Here is a 12,527-nt window from a genome sequence, read left to right as displayed (position 1 = left end):
CTGCAGGCACTTCCGGTTTGCCTCACCGTGAGCAGCGGCTGCTTGTCAGAAGGCAGATCTTTTCTACCATCAATAAACTGTCTTTTCCCCGCTGTCAGCCCTGTAATCTGGCACTAGATGCACCTTGCTCCATTGGCTGCTAACACTTCTGTAAAGGGAGATCTAACTGTCGAGAGTTCAAAATTCCAGGGGTCTGTGGAGTCCCGCCACCAATTCACTCCCCAGAGCTGTGTCTGAATGAAGTAAAAACGCTCATTACAGGCTTAGGATTGAAGACACTAAAGTGAGAACAAGAATGAATTTAGAACGTTTGGAAAGTCTGATTTTAAAAGTACTTGTTTATCTTTAAAGTCCAATAATAAAAATTTACTCTTGCTTGTCTTGTCTGAGGAATAAACATGGAAAAATACTTACTGAAAAAAAGCTACAAAATCTGAGGCTTTGAAGAAGGGAATTAAAAGAGAATGGGTCTCATGAAGAGTAACTCCTTTCAGACGGAGAAGCTGAGAGGAAAAAGAAATTGATTTAAGAAAAGATCTTACTATTAGAGCTGAGGCCATCTGCCATTTAGTCAAATTTTCTTTTCTGCATGCAGGGTCACCTTATACAGACTCGTACAGACACACAATACAGCTACCATCTCCACTGATACACAGAGGGGTGCCCTGGCCACTGCTTCAGACCACTTGTGGGCACTCAGGATGCTCAGGACTCTGTCCTGTGTGTCCCTGGGAAGTGACTCCCAGGAGGTCCATCCACTGAGCCGAGTTCCACTCTGTTTCCAAGCAGCCTTTTAAATCCCTGAGGCCAGCGCCCCTCTCTCACCACATAAAATGTCCCCCCGTGTGTCACTGCTCCTCATCAACATGGCTGCTGCTTTTATAATCAGTCTTCAGATATGGTCACCTGATTCTGTTATTTTTTATTATGCTGAAGTCAGTCAAGTGTCTTATATCTTACTAGCATATTAATATGTCAGATTCAGAGAAATAATTCAAGGATGAAGCCAACTGATTATCCTCCTATCCATATGAAGTATAAATATAATCTCTGGGAGATGGTGAAGGACAGGGAAGCCTGGTGTGCTGCAGTCCATGGGGTCGGAAAGAGTTGGACGTGACTGAGTGACTGAACAATGATAAAATATTATCTCAATTGATAATGAATGTACAGTGCATAAGAGAAAGTGGGAGAAAAGTATTTTAAAAATTGGACAAGCTTAGCTAATAAAATTAGCGGTTGCAAATGTTGTTTGAGGGAAGAACATAATGAATTATGAAATTTTCCTCTTATGTGAAAGGAAAACAGCAAAAGTCACAGAACATTCTCATGAGTAGACATATTTATTTATTTAGAAACTGCTTATTTTGTGTGAACCAATTTCCATTTTAAGAGTTTGTGGGGTTTCCATAATGGCTCATGGTAAAGAATCCTGCCAATGCAGGAGACATGAGTTCAATCCCTGGTCCAGGAAGATACCACGTGCCTTCAGAGGAACTAAGCCTGTGAACCCCAACCATCAAGCCTGTGCTCCACAGCCTGGGGGCCACAGCTCCTGAGCCCACGCTCTGCCACCACGGAAGCCTGGGGGCCCTGGGGCCCACGCTCCATAACAAGAGAAGCCGCTGCAACGAGAAGGCCAGGCACCACAACCAGAGTGCTCCCCACTCACCGCAACCAGAGCAAACCTGTGCAGCAGCAAGGACCCAGCACAGCCCCCACCCAAGAAAAGAGCCTGTGAAAGAACAGCTGAAGCCCACCCAGTGCTGTGCCTACCCATCCAGTGGCCTGAGCAGTGGGCGCTGCAGGCCAGCCTTCGGGGGAACTGCGGAGTAGGCAGCGAGCTTGCCTGCCCGCCTGTGGACTAGGCCAGCACCTCAGATCCAGTAGCGTTGCACTCAGGTGCTGAAGTGACCCATTCACGGTGAAGTCCTCCTTGGTCAGAGCTTGCTCAGCTGCCACCTGCTCTTCCCTTTTAATCTCTTCAGAATCTGCAGATGTAGAGATCATGCATGACCTCCCAAGAGTGTTCACAGGAAAGGATGCCGCGCACCAGCAGAACTTCCCCGGTGAGCATCCGCCAAGTCAGACCCACCGACTTGATGTCATCTCCAGAGTGCAGAGGAGAGTCCGTGTCACACAGACCGATGGTAAGAAGTTCACATACATGCCTCTGGGAGAGGCCGGCGGTCAGCCCTGGCCTCGTAACCACCAGGAGTCTTGGCTCCTGGAAGCTGCCTGGGTCTGGTTAGTGGAGGCTCCAGGAGCGAAGCGGCTGACCAGAAGAGCGGTGGCAGCAAACTGCAGCTCAGCTCGCTGGTGAGGGTTCCTGGAGGACGCAGCAGGGACAGCAGCTGGGTTTTCAGTGGCAACGATGGCATGAGCTGCCTACAGAAGCTTCTCCCAGGTTCTCTTCGGATTCCTAGTGTAGACGCCGCCACTTTTCCTTCTGTAGATGTACTGCTCCTTTGGGAAGTAAAGGCCCGTGCTACCTAAGTGGGCCCCTGCTGCAAGGAACGTGATGATGTCGTCCTTCATTTGCTGGACATCAAGGACCCAGGATAGTGTAAAAGATTCAGTTCCCGTTATGACAAGAATCCAGACAGTGCCGTATGGACCACTGTCTGGGTAGCGTGGGAAAAGCCCGAGAAGATGTTTTAGAGAAGCCAGATAATCTTTCTGATAAAACAAACTTGACTTTCATTCAGTTTGTAGAAATAACGCTGTGAGTTTTATTCTTTAGAGGTTTAAATTTTTTTGTAATGTCTTGGCATTTCTGAGAAACTTATAATACATGTACAAGGTTCAAGAACCTAGAAATATAAAATACTTCATATTACATTGTTCTTCCTACCCCCTCACTTCTTGTCAAGGCCCTGCTGCTTCCACAGTCAGCCATGTGTTTTGTTTCTCAGGAATAGCTTCCGGAGGTTTATTTATTTTTTCTAATTATTTATTTGGCTGTGCCCGCGGGACGTTTGCCATGGGAACTCTTAGCTGTGGCATGTGGGCTCTAGTTTCCTGACAAGGGATTGAACTCAGGCCCCTACAATGAGAGTGCAGAGTCTTAGCCCCTGGATCAAGAGAGAAGGCCCAGAATGTCACTTTATGGATACACAAGCAACTATGACTATCTATTTCTTCTTCACTTCACATGTGGTGCTAGTGGTAAAGAACCCACCTCCCTATGCAGGAGACATAAGGGACTCAGATTCAATCCCTGGGTCCGGAAGATCCTTTGGAGCAGGAAATGGCAACCCAGTCTAGTATCCCTGCCTGGAGCATCGCCATGAGCAGAGGAGCCCGGTGGGCCACAGTTCATAGTGTCACAAAGTGTCGGATGTGACTGAGTGACTGAGCACAACCACATTTAAAACCATACATGGTCGCACACTGTGCACAGTGTTTTATGTATCTTGCTTATATTCAGCTGACAATATCTTGGGAATATTTTCTTGGGACACTATTTTCCACAAATCAGTCCACTGAATAGATGATGTACTATAATACGCTTTACTGGTCCACATTGGAATAAACACTAATATAAAATGACATCTTGACATCACAATAAACAATGTAATACATAACCTTAGCCTAATTTACTCCATTGCAGGAAAATGTATCAATTTCTAATGCATATGGAATTTCTACAAATCTAATGGATTTGTAGCCTGAAGTATTTCGAACTGAAATGTAGCATCTGATAGGATGTTGCTGGTAAAGTAGCACGTTGCTGGATTCCCCGCCCCCGAGGAGCTATGCAATGATCATTTCTCTTTTCTTAAGACTCAACCTCTCCTCTCCCAGATTTCTCCCTGATCTGTTTTTGCCGAGGACCAGCCCCGGCTGATCCAGGGTATTCGAAGGGGAGACGGCGTCGGCGACTATTTATTTATTTATCAAAGATATAAACAGTAATAGAATGAGGATAGCTCAGTAGGAAAATTCAGTGGAGAAAAGAAGCTGAGTAGCTTGGTTTACGCGGGAGACCAATAAAACTTCAAGACAAGAAGTTTGCACCACTTACGTAGGCCGCAGGCGCCCTCTCGAATAGCGGAAGGTGTCTCACCCTAGACTCCTTCTCGAGTGGGTCTTAGAAGCCCAGGCATAATTAGTAAGCGTGGTGGGTTCCGCGCTCCAGATGGAGACTCAGCTGGAAGTTAAAGGGAAGAATGACATGGGGAGACCAAGCGCTGGTGAGCAAGGCCCGTAGCTTTATTTTCAACAGGGGCTTTTATACCCTAAGTTACACATAGAGGATAATAGGGGATGCAAAGTCAGCAGTCTTTGATTCTTATCAAAAACCAAGGTTTCTTTCCTGCAAATATATCGTATACAAATGGTTTAGGTGATTTACATCATCTTCTGGCCAGAAGGCCTACTAACATTTTATGACTCTTGACAAGGACTTATCAACAAAGACTTATTTTCTCTAAGAGTAATTATTTTAAGGTTTGGCACCATCTTCCAAAGATAAAATTGCATTCCTATAGGGCGGGTGTGTAATGGGCTTACAACAAAGAAAGAATTTATTACCTTAAGGGTCTAAAGTTACTAACACCAAGGCCACTACTTATTTTTTACTATATACGAACTATTAATTAATACACATTCAAGGATACAATTCAGGGGATGTGAAAACTTGGCAACAAACATTGACTCATCAATGAAATCCTTTACTAGTTTATTCTGACAGTTTCTAACTCTCTGAGAGGCTCTAAGCTATTTGAATATCTTAAGCTTCCCATGCCTCTGGAGGCTGGGAGACTGTAAACAATCGTATGCATAGCTGCAGGAGTCCGGGTAAACTTGTCAGGCGAGTTAGAGAGCCATCTGAGGGGTTTGGATTTAAACACTCCTAATTGCCCAGGAACTTTATTAATTGGAGCTGTAAGTTAACTCTTTGACAGAGAGAGAGAGATGGTGGTAGGGGACAGCCCCCAGTAAAGTCAGAGGTGAGAGCACAAAGCAATAAAGTAGGCAGACTCTGGTTTTTTGGGGGAAAATGCTCGAGAATATCCGGGGGGACTCCTGAGGCTCGATCCCGCCTTTGCGTATGCCGAGCCTCCTTCCTCATGACCTTTGTCATGAGCAGAATGCCTCACCGGCTCCCTGCATGTTTTCAAAAACATTCTCCAACCTCTTCTGCCCTTGTGACTTCTCTATAATCTGCTCCTCTTCTTAGCACTGTCCTTCATTCTCACGCCCTCATTGCCTGGCCTGGTCTCTACCTGCCATCTCAACATTGCCCATCATTGCTCCACCCACTCCCCTGGAGATGGTATCAGTACGGCCAGATGGTTGAGTATAGAAAAATGGTTCGTGGATGATATTGAATCACTGAGCCTGGATGAGAAGGAGACATCCACAGGGGAGTCTAAGGTAGCTGGGGAAGAAGGAGAATTTAGGTTTTATCTGTGGTCTTCACTCAGGGGAAGATGCTACAGGGCCCACCAGGGAAGGAGAAGTCAGAGTCAGAGGCAAATACTTGCGAGGTGGTGTCCAGAAATTCCAGCAGGAGCTCTGGAGAGAAGAGTGAGGGAGAGCGCCTGCTGTGAGGCTGCTGTGAGTGTTGGGCAGGGACACACACGGGGCAGCAGAGAAAGGAGCAGGAAGGTGATAACAGGCTTCCCAAGGGAGGGAGGGTGTCACATTGATAGTGATGTGCACACAGTTACACATGTCACGGAGATGAGGGAGGATGGAAAAGAGCCAGTGAGAGGGAGGGCGGATGCAACTAATACATCCTGTACACTGTTTCCTGTGAGGCCAAGAGCAGAGGCCGAGAGAGAGGCTGCGCCAGAGCACAGGACACAATGAAGGAGACATGAAAGTTGATAAATAAAAACATAGGTGTTCAAATCAAGATTGTGTTAAAACGCTCTTTTAAGGAATACAATTGGGATTTTAAGGAACTCCTTTTAAGGAATACAGAAATAAAATTGCAGGTGAGGTGATATTAATCCTTAGATGATTCACAAGAATGACACCCCTGTCTAAAGAGTGACACCATCAGAAGCAGTTCTGTGCAGAGGTGAGCGGGGAGATGGCACAGCACAGTGGTGGAGACACGTGGTCAATGGAGACGCTGGGCCTTCACGGGAGGAGGGGGTTCCTGTAGACCCCACACACCGATGTGCTGAGAACATCGAGCAGGAGTTACTTGAGCCATTGAGGGTCACTGTACTTGAAGCGGCTTTTGTTTAAATGTAATTTTATTTCCTTTTGGCTGCCCTGGGTCTTCTTTGCTGCCTGCAGGCTCTCTCCACTTGTAGCGAGCAGGGCCTGTGCTCTAGTTGGGTGGTTGGGCTTCCCGCTTTGGTGGCTTCTCTTGCTGTGGAGAGCTGGGCTCTAGGATGCCTGGGCTCAGTCTTGGCGGTGTACAGACTTAATTTCTCTGTGGCATGTGGGATCTTCTGGAGACCAGAGATTGAACCGGTGTCCCTTGCACCACAAGGTAGATTCTTAACCACTGGACCACCAGGGAAGCCCCTGTACTCGAAGTTTTCATTGGAGCTACCTAAAACCCAACAAAAGTGACCTCAGCAAAAGGAGCACCAAGCACACGGCCTGCCTTCCACCAAAGAGAGCCTGCTGGGTTTGCACAGACCCCTTTCCATTTCTGAACCACACTTGCCATTTACGCACTTCCTCTTTCTCCACCTAAAAACCACATATCTCTTAATTTCTCCAAGCAGTCTCCCTGGTGGCTTTCTTCCAGGGAAGTAGAATTTCTAGGCAAAAGATTCTGTGCAATCTTTCTATGTGAATATCAGAATAAGGTGAACATTTTGTTTGAGGTAATTGTTCTGGAAATTCAGAATTAAATATGTTTCAGCTCACATTGGCCAAACATACTGTACCTGGCCTCAGCCTCCTGTATTTTAGTTGGCTCACTGATGTCATTAAGGTCCTGGGATCTCTCTAGCCTCTCAACCACTGCATCCACCTGCTATGGCATGGCGAAAAAGCCTGTCTGGTACCATTAAGATCCCTGTTGATTGCGGATCCTCTGATCTTGCTGGTGCCTTGACTTACTGCAGCTTCCTAAGTTCTTACCTAGGATTTGTTGGCATAAAGTTCAACCAGGAAAAGCAGAAAACAAAACCTGTTTTAGTGTGTCTCTTGATATTTGGTTTTGTTTTTACATTTGCAAGAGCAAAACAGAGAAAATGAAGCAAAGGATACTTTCAAACATATATGGTTAACTGATTTAGAATTACTGATTCAAAGAGTGTCTGTAAAAATAAAATGTGACTTCCACTCCCAGCTTTAAGAGGAACAGTATCTGAACTTCCTCACCTGGCACTGGTAATTAGAAAGCTGAACAAAATACTGGGAACAATGGTTTTCAGATCCTGGACAGCAAGCCATGCAGGACTAAGTTCCTAGAGTGAAGATGGATGCACAAATCCATCTGAAAACTCCTGGCTGTCTGTCTTCAGGCAATTTCCATGCTGCAGGTACAGGGAGGGGAACCCAGAGGCAGCCCAGCAAAGCCCTGATCTGAGAACACAGGTGAGCCAGGGAGGTGCAGAAGGTGATATGTGTGGGGCAGGGCATCTAAAAGAGAGAGCTACTCAGACAGAAAGAATGATTACAAGTGCCTAATGAGCCCACTGAGTCTCTGTCATCTGATCACACGCAGGTGAAATTCCCCAAGGCTGGGCAGGAACAACTTTTGAGGAAAGAATTATTACTGGAGAGCTATGCATTGAGTGGGACCAGATGCCATGATCTTAGTTTTCTGAATGTTGAGCTTTAAGCCATCTTTTTCACTCTCCTCTTTCACTTTCATCAAGAGGCTCTTTAGTTCCTCTTTACTTTCTGCCATAAGAGTGGTGTCATCTGCATATCCGAGGTTATCGATATTTCTCCTGGCAATCTTGATCCCAGCTTGTGCTTCTTCCAGCCCAGCGTTTCTCATGATGTACTCCGCATATAAGTTAAATAAGCAGGGTGACAATATACAGCCTTGACATACTCCTTTTCCTATTTGGAACCAGTCTGTTGTTCTATGTCCAGTTCTAACTGTTGCTTCCTACAGGTTTCTCAAGCGGCAGTTCAGGTGGTCTGGTATTCCCATCTCTTTCAGAATTTTCCCCAGCTTGTTGTGATCCACACAGTCAAAGGCTTTGGCATAGTCAATAAAGCAGAAATAGATATTTTTCTGGAACTCTCTTGCTTTTTTGATGATCCAGTGGATGTTGGCAATTTGGTCTCTGGTTCCTCTGCCTTTTCTAAAACCAGCTTGAACATCAGGAGGTTCATGGTTCACGTATTGCTGAAGCCTGGCTTGGAGAATTTTGAGCATTACTTTACTAGCGTGTGAGATGAGTGCAATTGTGCGGTCATTTGAGCATTCTTTGGCATTGCCTTTCTTTGGGATTGGAATGAACGCTGACCTTTTCCATTCCTGTGGCCACTGCTAGTTTTCCAAATTTTCTGACATATTGAGTGCAGCACTTTCACAGAATCATCTTTTAGGATTTGAAATAGCTCAACAAATAGATGGGGAAACAGTGGAAACAGTGGCTGACTTTATTTTGGGGGGCTCACAAATCACCACAGATGGTGATTGCATCCATGAAATTCAAAGATGCTTACTGCTTGAAAGGAAAGTTATGACCAAACTAGACAGCATATTAAAAAGCAGAGACAGTACTTTGCCAACAAAAGTCCGTCTAGTCAAAGCTATGGTTTTTCCAGTAGTCATGTATGGATGTGAGAGTTGGACTATAAAGAAAACTTAGCAGAGAAGAATTGATGCTTTTGGACTCTGGTGTTGGAGAAGACTCTTGAAAGTCCCTTGGACAGCAAGGAGATCCAACCAGTCCATTCTAAAGGAGATCAGTCCTGGGTGTTCACTGGAAGGACTGATGCTGAAGCTGAAACTCCAATACTTTGGCCACCTGATGTGAAGAGCTAACTCATTGGAAAAGACTCTGATGCTGGGAGGGATTGGGGGCAGGAAGACAAGGGGATGACAGAGGATGAGATGGTTGGATGGCATCACTGATTCAATGAACATGAGTTTGGGTGAACTCAGGGAGCCTGGTGCACTGCAGTTCATGGGGTTGCAAAGAGTTGGACACGACTGAGCAACTGAAATGAACTGAACTGAATGCATTGAATAATGTGCAACATTCATGTGGGGCTGAGAATCCTCACCAGCCAGAGTGAAGAAACCTCCTTGAATATATGGGGCATTCAACTGAGACAGAAAATGCATATATTAGAGCTGAAACTAAAAAAAAAAAAAAAAAGAGAGAGAGAGAGATGAAACTAATCACAAGCCTTAAAATAAAGGGCACATAGAATTCTACTAACAAACCTTAGCAATAATCCTCAAATGTGTCTGTTATGAAGGTAATCATTTCCTACCAGGAAAAAACAAAATTAACACTTTCAGGAATCATACAAAGAAAACAAACCAAAAGACATTTCTATCACCCAGGAAACTTCAAGACACTTAGGGGTCCTGTGTCAGACAAGAGGTCTGATGTATATTTCATATTACCTCATACCCACCCACAAAAATGAATATAAACCCCTTTATATACACTGCAAATATACGAGAATATTCAAGAAATTGACTACTTTCTGGAAAACTATGAATTCTCAAGACCAATATTTAAAGCAGCTGTAACAAAAGAAAAATAAGCAAGGAAGGCTATAAAATAAATTTTTTTTTCAAGAATTAGTTCTGAAAATCATGTGAAGGCTATGCAAGCAAAGAACAACTGACTACAAAAGTACCACATAATTTTAGAGAATCAAGAGTAGATGAACAGAAGAAATCTGTATTTTGTGAACATAATTTAACCCTGATAGGAGTCGGACAGGACTGAGCGACTTCACTTTCACTTTTCACTTGCATGCATTGGAGAAGGAAATGGCAACCCCTTCCAGTGTTCCTGCCTGGAGAATCCTAGGGGCAGGGGAGCCTGGTGGGCTGCCATCTATGGGATCCCACAGAGCCGGACATGACTGAAGCCACTTAGCAACAGCAGCAGCATGAGAACTTGACATAAGTGACATAAAACAAAACAACACACCAATTTTACCTACTATTCTTGGTCTCCTAATCCATTAAATGCTAATTAATGACATATGAATCATTGCAGAGAAATTCCCCATCTCTAAAAAAACTTAGGTTTACTCACAGTTTTTGTTCCTTTAAAGTAAGTCAAGCTGTACAGTCTAAGAAGTGCTTGCTCCAGAAGATGTGGAATATATATACAATGGAAAATTACTCAGTCATAAAATCAAATGAAATAACGCCATTTGCAGCAACATGGATGAACATGGTGATTTCACTTTAAGTGAAGTCAGACAGAAAGAGACAAGCATCGTATGACATCACATATGTGGAATATTGAAGAATGATACAGATGAACTTATTTACAAAGCAGAGGTAGAGTCACAGACATAGAAAACACGCTTGTGATTACCTAAGAGGACACGGGGGTGTGGGGAGAGGTGAGTCAGGAGTTTGGGGTCAGTATGCACACACTGCTGTATGTACACCAGGTGACACAAGGAGCTGCTGTGTAGTGAGGGAGCTATACTCAGTATCTTGTGACGACCTGTAACGGGAAAGAATCCGGAAGAATATATAGTCGCTCAGTCGTGTCCAGCTCTTTGGGACTCCAGGGCCTGTAGCCTGCCAGGCTCCTCTCAAAGGACAGGTCACAAGGAGCTGGACACAACAGAGGGACTAACCACACAAGTCCTACTCTGCTCGTTCTTAGCCAACTTGGAGAAAGACATGACACCTTATCAGTGCTGCAGTAAGTTTTGCTCTAAGATGCTTGCCCTGTAGGGAACAATTTGAACATATTCTGAATTTCAGTTGTGCTTGCAAGTAATTTTGTCGGAAGAAAGAGTTGGTGAAAGAAAGCACAGCTGACCCAGAGGAAACTAACCAGGCTGGAAAACACAAAACACCGCTTAACACACAATCAAACATTAAACTGATTGAGGACATTGCGGGAAGTGTCCTAGATTATTCGCCATTTGTCCACACTTAATTGAGTGTGCTCAGTTAAGACACTCTGTGTCTAGAGTGTGCTGTCATTCTTGGCTAATTTAAAATATAGTGTATTAGTAGGAAATTGCAGGCATAATAAGGCAAACAGATCAGGAGATAACTGTCCTCGAAAAGAGAGTTGATGACTTACAGTTCCCAAGAGGAGGGACAGGCCACACCATTGGGCCACACGGGAAAGGACCGGACTTGTCCGCAGATTGAGGGAGGGGAATTAGGTACAGGGGCCTTTACTGTGACTCCTCAGGAGGAACAGTGAGCTGGGTGCGCAGGCTCAGGACTGGCTGGTGCGCATGATGTTAGCGGCCATCCTCAGTGTCTGCTTCTGGGTGACAAGGGAAGGGGACAGTGGCCCGGAGCGCAGCTTAAATGTCACCTCCTCAGAGACACATCCCCGTGTGCATCTGTGGTGACAGCTCCCCCATGTCTCCTGCTCTTACCACCTCGGTCCTTCACGGCACCAGGGCTGGCCGTGTCTGCACCCGCTGGGGCTCGTCACCCATCCGTCCTCTGTCCTGGGACTCCTTTCCTCCCCACCCTCCCACCACCCCAGCTCCCCCCTTCCCGCTGTGCCATGTCCCGCCCTTCACTCCATGGAGCTGACTCTTCTACAAGCTGTTCTGTTTATTCCTTGTCTCGCTCCACAGTGTCAGCTCTGTGGGAGCAGCAGAATCCTTTCTTTTTAAAGTGTGATGGTTTTCTGTCTTACTCTCCTCTTGAATGTCAAAGACTGTGAGGTGTTGTGGCTGGATCCCTGCCCCCAGCACAGGCCTGGCACAGAGCACATGCGGTCTCAGCATTTGGAGGAAGAACCAGCAGTGGTAAGCCTGTTGCTGCCCCCGGGGAACTGTTACAAACAAAACAACAGCCCCAAAGGAGTTGCTTAGTTAGGAACCATGCTAGCAAAATAGACGACGTAAATGCAGTTTTGGCTCTTCCAGAAATGAACTCTTGAACCAGTCAGCCAGGAATCTTCTGATTATCACTAGTTAAGTCATCTGCCTGAGAAAGCTTTCCAGCCTCTAATGGAAAGTAACCTCGAAGTAATCACTTGGATTCTTTGCCCAGTACAACTTCCTTGTTCCCGATCCCTTATGCCTATAAAAGTCTTTTATTTTGTGCAACTCCTCAGAGTTTCTAACTGCTAAGTTGGATGCTGCCTGATTCATTAATCTTTAAATAAAGGCGCTAAGATTTTTAAATTTTACTCAGTTGAATTTTATTTTAATAGGGCATATAGCTTATTTTGGAGATGGCAATGGCACCCCACTCCAGGGCTATTGCCTGGAGAATCCCAAGGACGGGGGAGCCTGGTATGCTGCCTTCTATGGCATCGCACAGAGTTGGACACGACTGAAGTGACTTAGCAGCAGCATAGCTTATTTTAGGATTATATTTGGCTTTTAAGAGATTATTATAGATTCAATCGAGCTTACTGTGAACGATGTCAGATTCAGGATCTCCAAAGATGATTTAG

The 12,527-nt window shown here is 45.2% G+C and overlaps 1 pseudogene; it reads right to left on the bottom strand.

Annotated features, from left to right (window-relative positions):
• Positions 1–113: 113 nt before the first annotated feature.
• LOC147377203 (small ribosomal subunit protein uS2 pseudogene) lies at positions 114–11,553 on the bottom strand (annotated as a pseudogene).
• Between the last annotated feature and the right edge of the window lie 974 nt (positions 11,554–12,527).

This window comes from Bos grunniens, chromosome 2, assembly GCF_055505025.1.
Source record: "Bos grunniens cultivar Pamir isolate PY7600 chromosome 2, Bosgru_T2T1.0, whole genome shotgun sequence".
Taxonomy (NCBI): Eukaryota; Metazoa; Chordata; class Mammalia; order Artiodactyla; family Bovidae; genus Bos; species Bos grunniens.
This window is presented reverse-complemented; position numbering and strand designations above follow the sequence as displayed.